The 13,220-nt window shown below is 36.2% G+C and overlaps 1 long non-coding RNA gene and 1 pseudogene across 3 annotated transcripts; both read left to right on the top strand.

Moving 5' to 3' along the window:
* Nucleotides 1-2,635: 2,635 nt before the first annotated feature.
* Nucleotides 2,636-4,399, top strand: LOC113351337 (annotated as a pseudogene).
* Nucleotides 4,400-6,741: 2,342 nt separating this feature from the next.
* On the top strand, nt 6,742-8,296 carry LOC113353492. 3 transcript variants are annotated; one of them, XR_003361329.1, is made up of 4 exons: nt 6,742-6,924; nt 7,193-7,291; nt 8,020-8,038; nt 8,161-8,296. It is a non-coding gene; the product is annotated as an uncharacterized LOC113353492 (long non-coding RNA). The 3 variants fall into 3 exon arrangements; XR_003361328.1 differs by having other exon boundaries at nt 7,989-8,038; XR_003361327.1 differs by lacking the exon at nt 8,020-8,038.
* Nucleotides 8,297-13,220: the final 4,924 nt, after the last annotated feature.

The following is a 13,220-nucleotide window of genomic DNA, read 5'->3' as shown; positions in this document are numbered from 1 at the left end:
AAATTAACATGCCTGAAAGAATCCCCATTCTTTGCAAGCAGAATGAAACCTATCCAATTCTAACTTTCCAATTACGGGTTCTAGGATAGTAAATTTTGCAAATCGATGACTGGAACTGTCTCATTCTCTATTGTAGATGCACCCATGGTTAACAGATTTTCATCCGTGCATATGTATCAAGATAGAATTTCTGCGAGCGTGAGTTTAGCCAATTCCTGAACATTTGGTATTGATAAACCATTACCTAGCTTCATAAGTGTTGGTGTCTCCATGAATTCTCTAAATTAATAAATCCTTTTTTTAGCAGAAATTTAGAATATTTCGTGCTTCTCTCTGTTTCTTTCTTTCTTTCTTTCCGGTAAATGTATTCTGGCTATCAAGTGATTCTTGTTCTTTCTTTCTTTCCAGTATTTATATACTCTCGAATGAGTGACTAATGTTTTTGGAGTGTTGCATATGTTTTATACTACGATATCTTTCGGTGAACGAAGGGCCACTATGGTCATGATATGTTTAAATTATCATATTCCCTCCATTCCATTTTAGATGATGTTTTAGGATTATTTTTTTGTCCCACAATACTTGAAGGTTTTTATATTTTTTCACAAAACTTCCAATAAAACCCTGAAATTTTGTCTTGGAACTATAAGTTTATTTTTAAATGCACTAATATTAATTAATGTTTGAAGACTTTTTTCAAGACTTCACTAATAACCATAAGACTTCACTCACTAGAGTTAGAAGTTGATAGGATGCAGATACAGCATGACTGGCTCCAATGCCCCCATTCCCCCATCAAAATTTCCCCCCATCGAAAAAAATGTTCCCAAAAAACTAGACAAAAAAAGAATACTGAAAGATGCACTACAGTAGTTGCTCATGGAAATATAGCCAAGGAAAACATTATCATAGTGCTTGCTCTAATCAAACAGACATGTCACGCGCATCCCGTGGGTTAAAGAGAGCACCCTGTTTTCTTTTGTAAGAAATACCATATGGTCCTAGAAATAATATATTAGAGAGAGTCTAGTCCAATTAACCTAGTCAGTTGTCTGTTTGGTCCTATTTGGTAATATAAATTATCATTTGGTCCTAAAAACTATCATTTGGTCCTAGGGTGATGTCATGGATGATGTAAATGTCATCTTGTAGTGGCAGAAATACCCTTTTGGATAAGGACCATATATATAGTCAAAAAGTAAGAGACAATAAATCATTCTCGGATTTACTTTCTCTCTCTTATATTTTCAGATCTAAAATTTATCTCTTTTTTTCTTGTTTTTTTTCTTCCTGTTAGTGATGAAGAAGATGAAGATGATGATGAACGATTCTCTCTTCTCTCCATATTTTTCTCTGCTAGTGATGTAGAAGATGAACGACGATGATGATGAAGATGAATACGATGAAGTTTTTTTTTTTTTTTTTTTTTTTGACGTTTTGCTTCTGTTTTGATGATGAAGACGGTGAGGTTGAAGGTTTTGCTGCTATTTATGATGATGATGAACCTTTATCATCTTCGCATGCTTGGGTAAGTTTCGGATCTACAAAAGAAGATGAAGATGACGGAGTTCATTTCTGGAATGAACTCTGGTTTGTGATGAAGATTTTGATGTTTGTTTTCGTCTGTTGTTGCTGCTGATGACTGGGAGGATGAAGAAGATGAAGATGAATTGCTGCTGCTATGAAAAGATGAAGATGCACGTAGTTCATTTCAGGAATGAACTCTGTTTGTGATGAAGCTTTTTGTGTTTTTTCTTGATGACGAACTCATCTTCTACTACTATTGTTGTTGTCAAAGATCGATCTGCTGCTGTTTGAAGATTTAAGTTTTTGTTTTCTCGAGTTTGCTGCGATTGGTGATGATGATGAAGATGAAGAACTCAAGATAGATCTGTTGTTGTTGAAGATTTAATTAGATTTTGGGTTTGGTTTCTTGATGTTGCTGTGCGATTGAAGATGAGATGAGATGAACTCGTCAAACCTAGAAATCTGCTGCTGCTGTTGAAAGATGAATATTTATGCGTTTTGTTGTTGTTGCTGCTGCTGCTTAGATGAACTTCATTCCTGAAATGAACTTCATTTTTGGAATGAACTCGCTGTTGATGAACATAATCGTTTATATGTTTTACAGGAGTTCATTCCAGAAATGAACTCCGGTTTATATAGGTTTTATGAGGAGTTCATTCCAGAAATGAACTCCGGTTTATATAGGTTTTATGAGGAGTTCATTCCAGAAATGAACTCTGGTTTATGTAGGTTTTTGTTCTTAATAATGAATTTTTTGTAGAATTTTAATGAAATAATGGAGTTCGTTCATATGTGATTTAATTTGGTTTTTATTAGGTTTTCATTTGTAAGAATGAACTTTGATGGTTCATCGCACAAAATGAACTGCTACAAGAAAATGAGTAAAAATTAACAAGAAAAGGTATTTTTGTCTGTTTTATATTTTTAAATAATTATGGACCAAACAATAAAGACGTTTGACAAAAGGACTAAACAGACATGGGCCCACCTAAAAAAGGACCAAACGATATTTTTCCCTTTTCTTTTTTCTAAACAGACCCAAAGTGGGACATAAATCGAGAGATATAAATATACAACTTATGAGTTCACTTCACCAATCAAACAAACCATGGATTATCTACTTCTTCTTCAGTTCCAACCAATTTCTATTGCACTTCTTGTGATTGCACTAATTTTTTTCTTTAGAACCTACGGAAGAAGAAAACTCACCACAAAACTAGCACCAGAAGCCTCAGGGGGAAGACCCATAATGGGTCATTTACATCTATTTGATGATGAGTTAATTCATCGAAAACTAGGTGTCATGGCCGATACTCACGGTCCTATTTTCAACATCCGATTTGGTTCACATAAAACATTAGTTGTATGTGATTGGCAAATCACCAAAGAATGTTTTACTACAAATGATAGACTCTTTTCAAATCGTCCGGGCACGTTAGGTACTAAAATCATGTTGTACGATACCGATTCAGTTGATTACGCTCCATATGGTGCTTACTGGAGATTTACGAAAGATCTTTGCGGTGAAACTTCTTTCTAATCATCGGATCGATACAATAAAGTATCTAATGACTTCTGAAGTTGAGTCGCGTTTCGAGTGGCTGCATAACCAATGTAAAAACGGAAAAGAGTTAGGCGAAAAATTGGCGTTCCCTCCTGTGATCAGACTGGATAGTTGGTTAGGTGATTTGACATTTGATGTTGTATCGAGAATTGTTGTGGGAAAGAAGAATTTTTCGTCGAATGGCGATGTCGGAGCTCAGAGATGTAAAGCCTTAATGGACGAAATTATAAGATTAATGAGGTTATTCTCATTTCAGACGTGATTCCATCACTAAGTTGGTTAGACAATTTGCGAGGTCTGATTAGAGATATGAAAAACTGTGCATCTGAAGTTGATACAATTATGGCCAGTTGGGTTGAAGAGCATCGTGCGAAAAGAATATCAGGAAATAAATCTCAACTTGAACATGATTTTATTGATGTTTGCTTGGATATTATGGAGAATTCTCTTTACCCGGTGACCATCCTATCCTCGTCATCAAATCTCCGTGTCTGGTACGTATGTTTTAAATTTTCACCGGCATATAGCCTTCTGACAAATCTCTGTGACCATTAACTCATGGTCTTTGGCATGTCATTTTTTCGCGTAATATTTTAACGTTCCATGTGTGCACTTTTATGGCTGTGTTCTTGCAAATTAGGGAATCTGTAATGTTGCTATTTACGGGTCTGATTTTTTTTTTAATTGGATGAAACTGCAGGATGTGATATTGGGCGGGAGTGACACAACAAGAGTAACCCTAACATGGGCAATGTCTTTACTTTTGAACCATCCCCGAGTGCTGAAAAAGGCAAAAGAAGAACTAGACACACAATTAGGAAAGAATCGGCAAGTAGATGATTCAGATATCCCTAGTCTTCCCTACCTCCAAGAGATAATTAAAGAGACCATGAGATTGTACCCAGCCGGACCATTGATCGCAAGGACGACCATGGAGGACTGCGAAGTAGGTGGGTACACGTTCCTGCTGGCACACAATTATTGGTTAATGTCTGGAAGTTACACAGAGATGGGAACGTATACAAAGATGACCCGTCAGAGTTTAGTCCTGAACGATTTTTGACTAGTAATGTGGATGTGGATATAAGGGGTCAGCATTATGAATTGATACCATTTGGAGCCGGTAGAAGGATATGCCCAGGAGTATCGTTTGCGTATCAGTTGCTCCATTTGGTTCTTGCTCGATTACTTCATGAATTCGAAATCACGAACGTGGACCCGGAAGCGAAAGTGGATATGGCTGAATGTGGTGGTCTAGTTTGTTGTAAGATAATGCCATTGGAAGTACTGATCCAACCTCGTCTCTGAGGTATGATCAAGCCTTTATTGGAGATAATGCCATTCGGATATCTTTCTTCACCCTATGGTCTGAACTTAAATAATTTTCTTAAATAAATGCTCTCTTGATCGTGCTCATCGTGTTTTGGAGAAAAAAAATATTAAAAAAAGTTTGATTTTGTTTTCATTGAGATGCTCTTCATGTTCTTGGTGAAAAAAGATAATTTCTTTTTTTATTAAGATGTTCTCCATGTTATTGATCTTTGATCAATTAAGAATATCTGTTGGAATAAACAAGTGTTAATGTTGTATTTTTTTTATTTATTTTTTTGGTCTTGGTATGATTGAATCTTATGACTTAAGGATCACCAAGGATACACTACCTCATTGTCATTTTGTGAATGAAACCTAGCCCTGTAAAGAGAAAACTAAAGATGAAAGCTATCCAATATCCATAATACTGGGATTCTTGCCATTTTGGAATCCATCGGCATATGAAAGCCCCATATTATTCTTCAGGTTAACCATAAAGCTTCAGACACATGCATAAATCTTATATCTGCAACAAGGGCGTACGATTTAACTATAGAAGTTATAAAGCTTAACGTAGTTATAAATTTAACTTGTAATGTTAACTAATAATAAATACAACCATAAGAGCTTTCCAACAAAGAGAGCTGTACGATACTTCCTAACCAAACAGCAAAATGAAAGTTTATGCTTCTGAAGAACTGGATTAGTCACCCCATTTTAAGCTAGCTAGGTATGAGACCGACAACACATAAACCCTAAGAAAATTAAAGAGGAGAACCTTAGTAACTTGCATGTGAATTCTTTCATGATTAAATTAGTTGTGAACTTCAATCTTGCACAAAAGAATAGAAAAATAAATAAATCATAAGCACCTCCATTAACAAGCAGAGATCCGAGAAAAAACATCTTAGTCCTGATGAACAACAGAACAAAAAGAGCTAGAGTTACTGTTTTTGTTTGTTTTTTTTCACTCAGTTGATACTCTCTGAGTCTCATGAAAGGAGAAGGGAATGAACCGATCAAAGGAAACAAAAATAGAGAAGGGAGTGGATACATGATTAGATTCTTATCAGGAAATAAGGAACAAATTCTCTCATCTCCGCTGTCTAGGCGGTATTGGTCATCTCGCTGCTTAATTTGGCGAGAGCTAGATTGTTGGCAAGATCCCGGCCGAAATAGCCGAGATCGACTACACCGATTAGGACCAAGCTCATACTTATCGAAGTTCAAGCCTTGGAAAGAATAATTTTATGTAAGTTTTCGCTATTTTGTCACTTTGATTTTACAAATTTGCCTAGGCCCCCAAATTGTTTGCTACGGCCCTGCTAATGACTAATTGGAAAGTCATTGTGGCCTAATGTTAGTCTCTAATAAAATGATACTTTATACGTCCGTATTTAGTCGAAGGTTTAGGTGTTTTAACATAGATTAAAAAACATAAAAGAATGTTAAATCTTTTCAAAAGCCCTTAAATATATTTCCAAAAATATTAGCATACTTTTCCTGATTTTTAGAGAACTTATAAAATTGTAAGGTGTTTTAATATAGATTAAAAAACATAAAACAATGTTAAATCTTTTCAAAAGCCCTTAAATATATTTCCAAAAATATTAGCATACTTTTCCTGATTTTTAGAGAACTTATAAAATTGTAAAAATGTTTTAATGGTAAAAAAACTTATTTTCCAAAAATATTTAATTCTTCCTGGTTTTTAAAGAACTTATAACATTGTAAAAAAAAAGAAAGTTAAGCCGGAAAAATTCACCCAATAATATAATTTTACCGTACGACTTTGGAGACTCGGGTCTGTTGTCCCGTTCGTCGAAATCTAATTAATCTGCCGCTAAGCTAATGGCAGTTTTTTGCCTATCAATTATTAGCTTTTTTTTTTTTTTTTTTTTGCTCAGTAAAGAAAAGATTTATATTAGAAATGGAAAAGCTTATAAATTGGGAAACTTATAAGACAGAACCCCAAAAACACAGGAAGAAACCACAACTAAATACAGACACAGGCGCGCTAAAAAGCCAGCAAGATGATAGGAATAGGGGTGAGCATAAAAACCGGAACCGCGGATTTGACCCGTATCCGTCCGCAAAATTGCGGGTGAAAACCAATCCGCAAGAGTTATGGACCGGACACGGGTGCATTTTCAAATCCGCACGCGGTGCGGTTACGGTTGCGGTTGGGATTTGATAACCGCGGATTACCCGCACCGTAGGACATATAGGGAATTTAGTAAATGTATTAAGGACAATATGGGAAGTTGGAGTTTGATATATAAACATCTTTAGCTTTCGGTGAAACCTAATAGCATCAGTTTTTTTCGAGAGGAAAGAGACCTAATAGTCTCAGAGGAAGAGACCTTCGATTCTTCTTCTTCTCTGAGTAAATTAGTTCTCTCATTCATCTTCTTCTCATCACAGATTCACAGTAAATATCCTTCGATTCATCTTCTTCTCATCACAGTAAATTAGTTCTCTCATTCATTCTTCTTCTCTGAGCAGCATCAGCATCAGTAACTGTAAGTAGTTCTCTCATTTTCATTTCTTTTGACTTTCAATGATGATTATATGTTCTAGTGATGTTGATTTCGTTTTAATTGGTTTGGAATTTTCTTAGATGTCAAAATAATTTTGAGTATGTTTGATTTAGGGTTTTCTTAAATTAGTTTTTTCTTCCAGTTTAGAGATTTTGGGTGATTTGGTCGGTAAAGACCATTATCAGTGCTGAAAATTAAACCAGTTGTGGGTGTGGATTGTCTAATTCATGTATGTTATTTATGAAACAAGGTAGATCCACGGATTGGAGAGAAGAATCTTCAGGAGAACAGTATTTAAAATCCTTGGGTAGGTGGTGAAGCTTGTATTATCAGTGCTACAATTGTTTGGGTATGATGTTGCTATCTCTGCATTCTGTAACATATCTTCTTATTTGCATTTTGTAATACTGATTTTTTTCCTCCTATGCATGTTGCAAGTCTTTGTAGCCATATATGTATGTAGCTTAGTAGTACAGCTTCTGTGTAAAATGTTATCAAATAGTATACCTTACTATAAATATGAAAGAATAGTCTTATAGAGAAAAATTGCTGGTGGAGTCATTTAGCTTTAGTGTATCCGAATTTCCTGTAGTATTTAAGATGTGAATCATGTACAAGATGGAAAATCATGTGAATACTGATAACTGATTTAGAGTACTTATAGTATTACATATGTGGGTACAGTGTGTACATCATTTTTATTAGATGGTTATTGTTTTCAAAATTAGGTTCCTGCAAACGGTAGCATGATTACATAGCGGCTACTAATATGTATTCATTATAAGATTAGATTTTTTGAATAGCATGTGGGTCGAATTTGAAACTTGGTTTCCTAACATCTCGGCTAATTATATTCATGTCTAGCATCGTATCCAACATTAGAGAGTTTCGGTTAGATCTACTGCTTCACTCATCGATAACTCATATTATTGGTCAGCTTATGCAAATTTATTAATGATGAGCTTTTGTGCCTGCATACTGTAGTTGCATGCCTGTATGATAACTTTCGCAATTTTTACTCTTTTTTTTTGTCCCTTTTCAAATAGCAATCTGACTAATCCATATTGTTGCGAGTAGAAAGCATTCCCTTGGTAAGGTATATCCCAAAAGTGAGCCTTCTTATTTGAGTTGATTTTAACTCTTTTAGTTTATAGATCATTGCATCATTGATTCTGTCAATCTTATTTTTCAATATCTACTGTCAATGGGTATGAACAGGAGAATCTGAGAGCAGATGGCTTCAAGTACTAAGGGACCTTCTATTCCTGTTGACGATCCTGATGAGAGCATGGCTACAGTTAACCCGGCAACCGTCGAGAGCATATCTACAGCTACACCATCATCTCTGGTTGAAGTTTCAAACCTTGCTATATTTTGATGTGATGCTACAACTTTGGGACCTATGGGGCATAACTTTTTGTGTGCAAATGTGACCTGATCAGTTCATTATAGGGTCTGCGTGCATAACTTTCTATTAGTCTCCTTGGAATTTGATTAGTCATAATCAATCTTAAAACTCTGGCTTGTTGTTCCTCAATGTCGATTGGGTCTGCGGTCTAGTTGTGATCAGCCCTTTTAAATGGTCTTTACTAACCAATGCTGATTGGTTTTTGTTTCTTCTTGTTTATTGCTGCCTTATATCTGCCTTATAGTGTTTACTGATTATCTATAACTCCTCATTTTACAGATGCGGTAGAAATCTTGCAGGAAATTCCAGACATATCTATCACGGATTGAATCCAAGGTCTCTTTTTCAGTTTTTGGCATCAGAGATTCATATGGCTTGGCACCAGACTTGTTGCATTTGAATTACTACTCTTTTGTGTTAGCTGTTAACTATCTTATGTCTATTGTTGCTTTTGAATTACTGAATTATAACTCTTTTGTGTTAAAAAAACGTCTGCACTCTAGTTTGTAACTTTCTAATTTCTACACTTAGTTTTTTTTGATGATTCTTGTGATCAAATCCGCGGTTAATCCGCAACCGGCCCGCAAAATCCGCTGATCCGCAAAGGGCAAATCCGCGGATGATTGGGCCGGTCACGGTTTGAATTTCCAAATCCGCAACTTTGACGGTTTGGTTGCGGGTGACCCCTAATCCGCAACCGTCCGTCCGTTGCTCACCCCTAGATAGGAAGGAAACAGACCAGCAACTAAACCAACCAGAAAAACCCAAGCGAATAGAAGGGGATCAAAAGAAAAGTTCCCTCCATTTGGTGATACCATCACCAACCACAATACCAGACACACAATCGGAGAATTTAGCCCAGTTGAAGATTTGAAGCTTAACCTCGACATACAATTTGTAACGTGTTTAACCACCTTACAGACGAGCAGCTTAACCACAATACAACAATACCATATATACAATTAATTATTAGCTCATGGTACCCATTTTTTGTTTTACAAGGCACGAAGCACCACCTAGAAAGCAAAAAACCCACACTTAAGCAGCTGTGCACAGATTGTTACATTGGCGTGTATGGATGTGTATATATTTATAAGGGCTTTTTGATAAAGTACCCATATTTTTCACATTACACTAAAAAAATGTCTCCGTTTTTTTGAAATTTGTTAAAGTATCCCGTTTTATTCAAAAGACAAATTCCATCCAGTTAAGTGTTAGGTGGCAGTTATCTTTCCGATTAAAAGTCCTATTTACCCCTGAACTACATCTCCTTGGAGGGGAGGGTACATGTTCCGACGATCCTGAAAACGGTGTAACGATCCTGAACAGGACTCGACGAACCTGAAAGCATTGTCACGATCCTGAACCGGCTCGACGAACCTAAAAATATGTCGTAGACGGTCGATTTCTTCCAACTAAAAACCCCAAAACACTTGAGATGATGAACCCTATTTGGGGAATGAGGTAACGAACCTGAAAGCAGTGTAACGATCCTGAACCGGACTCGAAAAGCCTGAAAAATGATGTATAAAATCAATGTGGGAATAAATAAAGGGAAAATATGTAAAATAAATTAGACTTAACTAACACTAGATGGAAAAACTAACGTGAGAGCACTTTAACAAATTGTAAAAAAACGGGGGCATTTATTTTTTGGATATCAAAAATCGGGGATACTTTATCAAAATACAAAATTGGTTAAAAAGACCAAAATCAATAATTCCTGGGTGAAAATGACATTTAGATTTTGATACTGTTTAAATGGACAAAAATTTAAAAATAACATGTAAACAGTTTCTAATACTTTTTCAAATACTTTTTTTTTATGTTTAATTTACATCAGATGCATCCAGTTTCATCCTTACTATATTTTAAGTTTAAGTCAAGATGAATCCAATTTCATCTTTGCTATTTTTTTGGTATCCATTTCACCCACACTAATTTTTACTCGTCCATTTGAACCATGTTTTAAAAATATTTGGACAAATGATCCATTTTCCGTTATCAAAATTCCCTATTTATATGTATGGGCATGTATCACGATGGAAAGTCTCTGCTCTGCCAGATGCATTCTGATTTGATTGGTCGTTTTCAATTTTTTTCAAGATCTGGTAGTTGGATCAAGAATATACAGTAAATTAAGTATAGTCCTATTATATTTGATCGGTTTGATTTGCCGACAATTTAGCTCTAAAGTCTCTTATACACTCCAGTTTTTGGTTTTGGCATTGGTTTCTATCTTTCTAGCTTGCTTGTTTTGATAAATTAATCTTAGTTTAGTGAATTTATTCATATAGAAAATATAGGGATCGATCAATCGATTAAAATCTAAAAAGTGATGACTCAATCTGAGGTGCATCACAGATTCAAAAACATAGAGTCAAAGACTGGGTTGCACACACGCTGCATTTTTCGAGCTGTGTCTGTGTCTGACTCGTGTCGGACAAAGGATGCACGTGGGACGTTGACATGACGCGTGTCCGACGTACCAATATACGTGTCATGCGCGCGTCTGCTTTGGACGCACTTATGACTCGGGTTTGAAGCGTTCTTTTTTTTTTCATTTAAATTTTTTCCTTTATTTTTACTATCATTAACTAAACGAAGAAAGACAAACAATCATTTAGGTCTTTATAAGGGTTTTGTAACTGGAAATGACGTCATGTATATCCTTGTTTGGGCATGTGTTGTTCTAATAATGCATTTTAATTGTGCCATGTGTTTAATAGTGATTGATTGCTTGATCTTCGACGTGTATACACATACTATCTCTTTTTTACTTTTGAAATTTATACACATGTACCATTATTTTCTAATTTTTAGGATCGAAACACTTGACTTTACTATATAAATACATGATTATATATATAAATAAAATATGTATATACGTATCAGCGTCCTAATTTTTTGATAAGTTTGTAGTGTCTGCGTATGTGCAACCCAGGTCAAGGATATGAATCTGGAGTTGAGAAAAAGTTTGGAGATATAACATACAGTGGAAAATCGGAAAAGTGTGCTTGAGCAGTTGAGTGGTCTGTATCCAACAGACAGTCCAAGGATGGAGGAACAGGCAGGTGCGCACAAAGTCTTACATTTGCGTGTATGGAGATATCCGGCATGCATGTTTCACGACGGGAAAATCTCTGTCAGATACATTTAACTAGATTTCTGATTGTATTTTTCCAATGTATGTACACCTTTCATCATCCACCACGTGTACAGAAAGAGACACGTGGAAGACATGCAAAACGAGATATCAAAACATTATAACAAGCATCTCATCAGAAGATGCCACCGGTTAGCAGATCTGACGGTCAGGGAGAGAGGATCACAGAGGTATGATGGCTTAGAGGAGCACCAGATAATACCCCTTGGGTGTGAATACACCCAATCCAGAGGAAGATCCCAGATCAACGGCTGAGAGGAAGTTTGACTGACACAAATGTGACCAGACAAAGAGACACTTGTCTGACACGAGCAGACATCCATCTACCCGCATTAAATACCGAAGAGATATACACGTGTCAATCAGCTCGTGGAAGAGGAGAGGATAACCCTTCGTATTCAATCTCAGGCCGAAGCATATGCCGAAGACCTCTGCGTAATGGGCACAAAGCACAAGAAGATAAGATTACAACGGCACCTCAGAAGTAGGACCCACGTAACAACCCAATAAATACCCCTCTCCACTAAGAGAGAAGAGGTCGACCAATCCAGAGCAATTATAGGAGAATATAGGAGAGAGAAATAGGAAGAGTAAGTAATCCCCCTACTTCCGCAGACCTATGTATACTCTAAAGTCATTCGACTATCTTTGTAATCATTCAATACATAGTGAAACACCAGCCCCGTGGATGTAGGTCTTAGTGCCGAACCACGTAAATCTTTGTCTTATTTACATTTCAGCACTTTACATTCAGCGTTGAACTTCATATGCTTTACATTTATACTTGATTCTCTGCTTATTACTTTATACGAACATTATTTATGATAATATTCGACTAGACAATGACAAGCTCGAAGGCTTTGAGTCGATGAATCGATATAATCATCCTCTTTACACATACGACGCACAATTTTAGAATTAGAATGTATGCGAATATTGTTTGTGAACACGTGGATGGCTTCGTGATTTATGTGTTCACAATCTGGCGCTAGAAACAGGGACTTTGTCCCGGTAAAAGATTTATCTTATCCTGTGATTTCACCTTAAACGCGCATTATGGTTGTGCCCTATTCTGGGTTCAGCGTTCTTTCAAAACCTTTTTTATTCTGGGTTCATGGTCTTCATTTTCACAAACACCATTTCAAAGCAGACAAATCCACGACTATCTATCACAGATTTGCACGTGAGGCGTTTTTCTTTTAAAACTAAGACTTAATAATCCAGATTCATGAGTTCTCGCTACGGATCTACCTTTTCAAGAGTTTTCCTTTTCAAAAGTAGTCTGAAAACAAGGTCCATGATTTTTTATTAGAGGATTTGTATTGCGAAAACTAGACTGATGGAGTCTTTATGTTTCTCTTTTATTAAGGCCCTTGGGCAGCTCATTTTCTTTTATTCTACAAATTTTGCGTATATGAATGGCACTAACCCGATCCTCGTGGATATATTTGGTTTTCTTTATTTATTCCCCTATGCAGAAAAGGACTAAAAATGGAAAAGATACTAGAGGCAGGAAAAACCAAAGCCTCATCAAAGGAGACACCGAGGATTACCCCGGTCATGACCCGAAGCAAGAAGAAAGGAGACAAAGCTAAAACAGCTACTCAGAGGCAGGATGCTGCGGAAATTATCTCACCTATGAACACTAACTCCATTGCAGCCGCGGCTATCAAAGAAGCAGCCACAAAGAACAACACAACTGTT

The sequence above is a fragment of the Papaver somniferum genome, chromosome 2, assembly GCF_003573695.1.
Source record: "Papaver somniferum cultivar HN1 chromosome 2, ASM357369v1, whole genome shotgun sequence".
Lineage (NCBI taxonomy): Eukaryota > Viridiplantae > Streptophyta > Magnoliopsida > Ranunculales > Papaveraceae > Papaver > Papaver somniferum.
Note: the sequence above shows the minus strand (reverse complement) of the source record. Positions and strands in the feature narration are given on the sequence as shown.